The sequence below is a fragment of the Megalopta genalis genome, unplaced genomic scaffold, assembly GCF_051020955.1.
Source record: "Megalopta genalis isolate 19385.01 unplaced genomic scaffold, iyMegGena1_principal scaffold0041, whole genome shotgun sequence".
NCBI classification, from domain to species: Eukaryota; Metazoa; Arthropoda; class Insecta; order Hymenoptera; family Halictidae; genus Megalopta; species Megalopta genalis.
The window spans coordinates 1,465,842-1,472,964 of NW_027476110.1; positions in this window are offsets into that span (position 1 = coordinate 1,465,842).

Genomic DNA, 7,123 nt, shown 5'->3' on the forward strand with positions numbered 1-7,123 from the left:
CTGTGCCAGCAGATTTGCTGGCACAGATCGGCTCCCTTATCGATGCCAAATTGGCATCGTTCAGAAGGGAGCTGGTCCCGCGGGTGCGAGGCCCACGATCGGCGGCACCCGTGCCGTCCGCCCCACCCCTGCCGATGGACAGGAGGGGGGGAAAGAAAAAGGGTGGCAGTGGGGGAGGGACTGTGGTCGCTAAGGCGACACAAATGCAGCCCGCCCCTACTGTTGCGCCGCCCTCCACCACACCTCCAACTGAGGTGTGGTCAAAGGTAGTTGGCCGGAAGGCCAAAAGGGCGGCTGCCGCAGATAAACCTGCGGCAGCTGCCAAGGCTGCTTTGACCCAGAGGGCGGCGAGGCGGGTGGCACCGGCTGCTCCCAAAAGGGCTCCCCTGCCGCCGCGTCCGCCCCGCACGGCTGCCGTTACTCTAACGGTACCGGCCGGCGGGGCGATGAGTTACGCCGAGGCGATGGCCACTGCCAGTTCCAAAATAGACCTGGCAGAAATTGGCATCGTCTCGCTGAAGCCGAGGAGAGCGGTGACGGGGGCAATAATTTTAGAAGTCCCCGGAGCTGATGGAGCAGCCAAGGCCACTGCCCTGGCCTCTAAGATGGCTGATGCGCTGGCAGGGACCGGCGTGAAGGTCGCGCGCCCAATCAAAAAGGCCGACCTTAGGGTGCGCGGCCTGGTCGACTCGACCACGCCGGTGGAGGTCGCCGCAGCTGTCGCCCGTGTGGGAGGGTGCGACCGGGGGGATGTGAGGACCGGCGAAATCCGGTCTTCCCCCTCTGGTTTGGGCACCCTCTGGGTCCAGTGCCCTGCTGCGGCCGCACGCAAAGTTGCGGTCGCGGCAAACTGACAGTGGGCTGGACCCAGGCGACAGTGGAGGCCCTCAGCGCCCGGCCCTTGCAGTGCTACCGCTGCTTTGGCTTAGGCCACACGAGGCAGCGGTGCACTGCGGCCGAGGATCGGTCCGGCTGCTGTTTCGGGTGCGGCAGTCAGGACCATAAGGTGGCTGGCTGCACTGAAAAGACAAAGTGCCCGCTTTGCACGGGTGCTGGCAAGCCGGCCGGCCACCGCCTCGGCAGCCGGGCGTGCCCTGCCAGCGCGAGACGCGGCAGAGGAAGCAGGGGGAGGAGAACCGCGACGGCCAAGGCGGCAGCCGCCGTGGCAGCTCCTAATAAAAAGGATTCGGCACCCAAGGATGCCACCGTCGCGCCCGCGGGGGCGGTTGGGGCTGATAAAACCCCAGACGCCACCGCTCCCACGGCGGCGATGGAGATAGAGGCACCGGAGTAATGGGGCCTACTGGCCCTATTATTCAGGCCAACCTGAACCGCTCGGTCAGGGCACAAGACCTTTTTGTGCAATTCCTGGCCGAGCGGGGTGCCGGGTTGGCCGTAGCGGCGGAGCCGTACCGGGTCCCCGACCATCCACATTGGATGGGGGACTTGGACGGCTCCGCCGTTATAATATGGGCAGGCCAGCCGGGGTCCCCGGCGTGCTCCGTTATCGAGCGCGGCCGGGGATACCTGGCCGTTGACTGGGGCGGCACCGTGGTTGTGGCGATCTACGCACCTCCGAGGTGGTCCCTCGAGGAGTATGAACAGTATCTGGACGTGGTGGGGAGATGCGTCTCTCGCTGCCAGCCACGTCCGGTGCTGGTCCTGGGGGACTTCAACGCCAAGTCTTCAGCTTGGGGTTCCCCCAGGACGGACCCGAGGGGCCGGGAGGTGCTTGATTGGGCGGCGGGACTCGGGCTCTGTCTCCTAAACACGAGCTCGGTCCATACGTGCGTGCGGTATAACGGGGGGTCCATCGTTGACCTGTCATGGGCAACGCCCCCGGCCGTGCGCCGTATTACGGGGTGGAGGGTGGCGGAGGAGGTCGAGACGCTGTCCGACCACAGATACATCGTTCTCGGCCTCTCCGCCACCCCGACGTCGCCCCGCTGATGAGGGATCGCCTCAGCCGCGGTGGGCGCTGAAGCGCCTCGACCAGGACGCTCTGATGGCGGCAGCCCACGTCGTAGCCTGGCCGGCAACACCGGCCGGGCCAGTCGACGGGACAAGGGAGGCCCATTGGTTCCGGGGCGCAATGACGTCGATTTGCGACGTCGCCATGCCCCGGGCCAGGGTCTTCCCGAGGAAGGCGGTGTACTGGTGGTCGCGCGCGATAGCGGATTTACGCACAGAGTGCGTCCGCGCGCGACGCCAGTACGCCCGCGCCCGTCGACGACGACGTTCCGACGTGGAGCTGGCTATCCAGCTGTATGGGCGATACAGGGAGAAGGTGGTCGCCCTGCAGCTGGCCATCAGGCAGGCGAAGAGCCAGGCCTGGCGCGACTTTCTCGGGTCTCTGAACCGAGATCCGTGGGGGCGGCCATACAAAATGGCAGAGGGACGTTTACGTCCCTGGGCGCCCCCTCTGACGGAAAGCCTGGATCCGGGGATGCTCGGACGGGTCGTGGACGCGCTATTCCCCGTCAGCGGGGAGGCGTCCCGGCCCGTCCCTCAGCTAGAGGGACATGAGTGGTCCCCGGATCTGGAGGTCGCGCCGGAGGAAATGGCCGGGGTTGTCAAATGGCTTCGGGGCAAGAATACTGCCCCGGGGCCGGACGGTTCCCCGGCCGGGTCTGGTTGCTTGCCATGAGCGTCCTGGGCGGGAGGCTCAGAAGCCTCTTCTCCGGGCTCCTGAGGTCCGGGGTGTTCCCGGACCTCAGGAGGAGAAGTCGGATGGTCCTATTAAGGAAGGATGGGAGGCCTGCGGATTCTCCCTCCGCGTACCGGCCCATTTGCCTCCTGGACGAGGTGGGCAAGATCTTTGAGAAGATCATTGCTGCCCGCCTCGCCAGGTACCTGTCCCGCGTTGGCCCCGATCTGGCGGACTGCCAGTTCGGCTTCCGGGAGGGGCGATCGACGGTCGACGCAATCGACCGTCTAAAGTCCCTCTCGGACAATGCCGTGGCACGGGGCGGGGTGTGCTTGGCGGTGTCGATCGACATCGTCAATGCGTTCAACACCCTGCCCTGGTCCGCCATTAGGGAGGCCCTGGTTGAACACCAGGTGCCTCCCTATCTGAGGCGGGTGATCGGGGCCTACCTGCGGGACAGGTGGGTGGAATACCCGGGCCGGTAGGGGACGATACGGAGGGAAGTGGACTGCGGGGTCCCACAGGGGTCCGTGTTAGGACCACTCCTGTGGGACCTGGGATATAACGCAGTCCTGGAGGAGGTCTCCCTGCCCGACGGTGCCACCTTTGTCTGCTATGCGGACGACACGTTGGTGGTCACCGTCGGGGACACCTTCGAGAGGACCATCCGACGAGCGGAGGTTGCGGTGGCAGCCGTCGTCGCGAAGATCCACGATCTGGGGCTGAAGATGGCCCCGGAGAAGGCCGAGGCCGTCTGGTTTGGACGGCCTCGGTCGCGGCCACCGGCCGGATCGTGGATCTGGGTTGGAGGAGCCTGCGTCGAGGTGAAGTCCAAGATCAAGTATCTCGGACTGATCCTCGACAGCCACTGGAGATTCGGGGCGCATTTCGGCCGCCTCGTCCCCCGGGTTGAGAGGGCGGCGGCCTCGCTCGGCCGCCTGTTGCCCAATCTCGGGGGACCGGATAACATGGTGCGTCGCCTATACCTAGGCGTGGTGCGGTCCATGGCCTTGTACGGCGCCCCGATCTGGGCGCCGTCCGCGAGGGCAAGCCGGCGCATCACTTTGTTGTTGCGCCGGCTTCAGAGGCAAATGGCCCTTCGCCTCATACGGGGTTACCGCACCACGTCTACCGTGGCGGCGCTTGCTCTGGCGGGAGAAATTCCCTTCGAGCTGCAGGCGGCGATGCGCGCCTATGTTTATAGGCGCATATGCATCGCTGGCCGGGCTCGGTGGGACCCGCCGGAGCAGGAGGCGGTCCAGTGCTTCGAGCTCCAGGCTCCCTATACCGGGAGTGGGGCGACGAACATCGTCGCCCCCGACGGCCGCTGTGCCCAGGGCGGGGGCCCTGGGCACCCTCATTGAAAAGCGGCCAAAGGAGCGGTCCCCCGCACCGCCAAACCAAGATTATTCATGGGGGAGGATAAATCTCCCCCCGGGACGCGGCCGGCCACCGCCATTCCATCCTGGTGGCCGGCCAGGCGAGGGGGAGCCGCGGTTGTGTTCGTTAAGAGTTCCCGTGGCTCCCCCAGTAATCGCCAGCGCCCTAGGCCGCCGTGGGGGTTTTAGCGGGTCAAACCTCGCACTACCCCCGTCCCACCCCCCCGGACGCGACGGGGGTGTCTGACCAGCAGATTTCCCCCACGTTAATAAAAAAAAAAGATGGTGCGGGCCTTGGAAACCATGATTCCCATAACGCAAGGATTGCGAGACGACACCTCCACACTCCTGACTGCTATCACCATGGGTAAGCATGGAATCATAGATACGCAACTTTTAACACCTGAAATACTAGCGCAGGGTATCAACGGAGTTCAAAGCCAGAGACCTGGCGCCCCGATGCTGGACGACCGACGGGACTACGTGTTGCTGCTCGACATCGCTGACGTTGCGATTTCCTTAACGCGAGGGCATCTCATGTACCACCTCTCGATACCCATCATGGAGAAACCGATATTTCAGCTACAACACCTCATCGCCATTCCACAACGAATCGGAAAACATCATATTGTGATCATCCCCGAATCAGAATGGATCGCAATAGACGCAACCAAGCGCAGCTACTTACAGACCGAACAACAGTGGATAAGCAACTGTAAGACACACGCAAACACACGATACTGCAAACGCGCGCAACCCACTTACCTTATCAACACTATTGACACATGCGACAGCAAACTGATTAGAGAAAAGACAATTGATACAAACGACAAAATGTCGACCAATAGCTTATTCAAAATTCACGTTATAGCTATCATCGCGATAAAAGACGGATACATTCTTATACCAGAACGCGAACTCGTGTTACATGCAATATACGATAAGAAGACCACACGCATCAAAATACGACGACCGACCATGCACCGCTCTACACAAGACTACTCACTCCTGGGCGATCAGTTCTCACACCATTTGACAAAAACATACGAGTTCGAACAAACAGTAGTTTACAGACCCAACGTTACGTTACCATTTTCAACATCTGACATGCAGTTAATTCCTGACAAAATACCTACACTCCACGGCACACTAAACATCGACACATACAGAACACTCAGTACCAATTTAGACCAGATCGAACAAAATATCGAACAAGTTAAGCAGAACTATAGGCATAAGAGTTGGATTGAAATCGTAACAAAATCTACAAATTATTTAGGCTATACAGCTCTTACAATATGCATACTCTACATTTTTTACCGTTGTGGACTTTTTTCACTATTAGGCAAACTCGTTCCCAGAAACATATGTATCGAAATCTTCAGCCCCAAAATCACACACTGTGTAAATTTAGAACCCCAGGTACTTTATAACGCGAAGGCAACAGCTCAAGAACTGCTGAACGCGCCACCGGGATATGAACCACCCTCAAAAGAAAGGAACCCTACGGTAAAACTAACACCTCGCAGGAGCAAGCTGGGTCTAGGACGGGGGGTGTAATGATGATCCTTCCTCCCCCACTCTTAATCTCCAAAAGAGACAAGACACAGGTATTGTAACGATGACCGTTCCTCCCCCACTCTTAAAGAGATAAGACACAGGTATGTATAGGCCATTAATTATGCGTGCGGGCAGTGACATTCTTATAATCGGCCCGGAACATCGATCACAGTGTAAAAGTTCCCACTCTAAATGTATCAATTTTATGAAACTGTTATAAAATAAACATACGCTGAAAAGCCATAGCTTTCCAGCTCCTTTTAAAAAGCGAAGTCATTCAAATACTGCGTAACAACGGCGGCCGCACAAAGATGTTCCCAGGGCCACCGCCCTGAGCACGACGGCCGCCGGGGGGCGACGAGTCACCTCAAAGAAGAGGTGAGTCGTCACCACCCCCCCCCCAAATCCCAACACGGGAGGACCTCTTCTATCACTGAAACACTTCCGGTCCCGTTCACCCCGAGAAGTAAATGTTTCAGACTGTTAACCAAATTCAGGAAAGTATGGTATGAAAGATCCAAAAGCAATCCTCAAATCCTTGCTCCAAAAGTACGTCGAAATTCAGATCAATGTGGACTTACTTTTCTTGTTGGTTACTTCCACAATAGCGCCATACAGTCTCCCAGAGAACCAGTCCTCTGGATATCTGCTGAACACTGACGTGAATCTTGACATGAAAACTGCATCACTCAATTTCCATGTTGATCCAATCGGTTTTTGTTGACAGTAAAAACCGTAAATCATCAAGCAAGCAAATTCCTGCTTTCTGTATTTCCACTTCAATACTTACTAGGAATCGTGCATTCTTGCTATTTTTTAATTGTGATTAATATTTGTTACCAGTTTACTAAGAATGTATCCACTGCGGGTTAATTTTCTTGTTATGTACACTATTTGAAATTTTGTAACCCTGAATTAATCAGTAATTATTCCGAAATACTTTGGAAATTGAAGTCGATAGTTATGAAGTTAACTTATCATTCTTTGAAAATGGCTATAGTTGCCTTTAATTTATACTTAGGTAAGTATCGTTGTCGTATCCAGCCATAGTTGTCTTCGACTACTGACACCAAGCAGCAGTAATATCATTAATGCATTTCCAATAATTTGGTTTCTATGAATAACCTAAGAGTGGGTGTTGCACTGCTTTTCTTCCTCCATATTATAACCATTACAGAAAAACATTTAGTTATTTCGGGCGCGTAGAGTACAAGAAATGTCCTGCAAACTACCAAGAATGCACAGCTCTGCAGTAATATAAAATGGAGTATTCTCAATCTGAATGTTCCATTTAATGCAACTCTTCATTTGTGGTGAATTTACATGTTGGCGATTCCATTGCTGATTCCGAATATTGGAAATTTGTCGAGCAACAACCCGACCCAACTATAATTTTGCAATACAGATCAAGTACACTGGATGCCCCGTGTGTCTAAAATCAAATTGATCAATTTTAGATCGCCAGTCGATTACCTCCTCTTTACTGGTATCACTTGGATCGATGCATAAGAACTCTAGCGCGGCGTTAGTTTTTTTA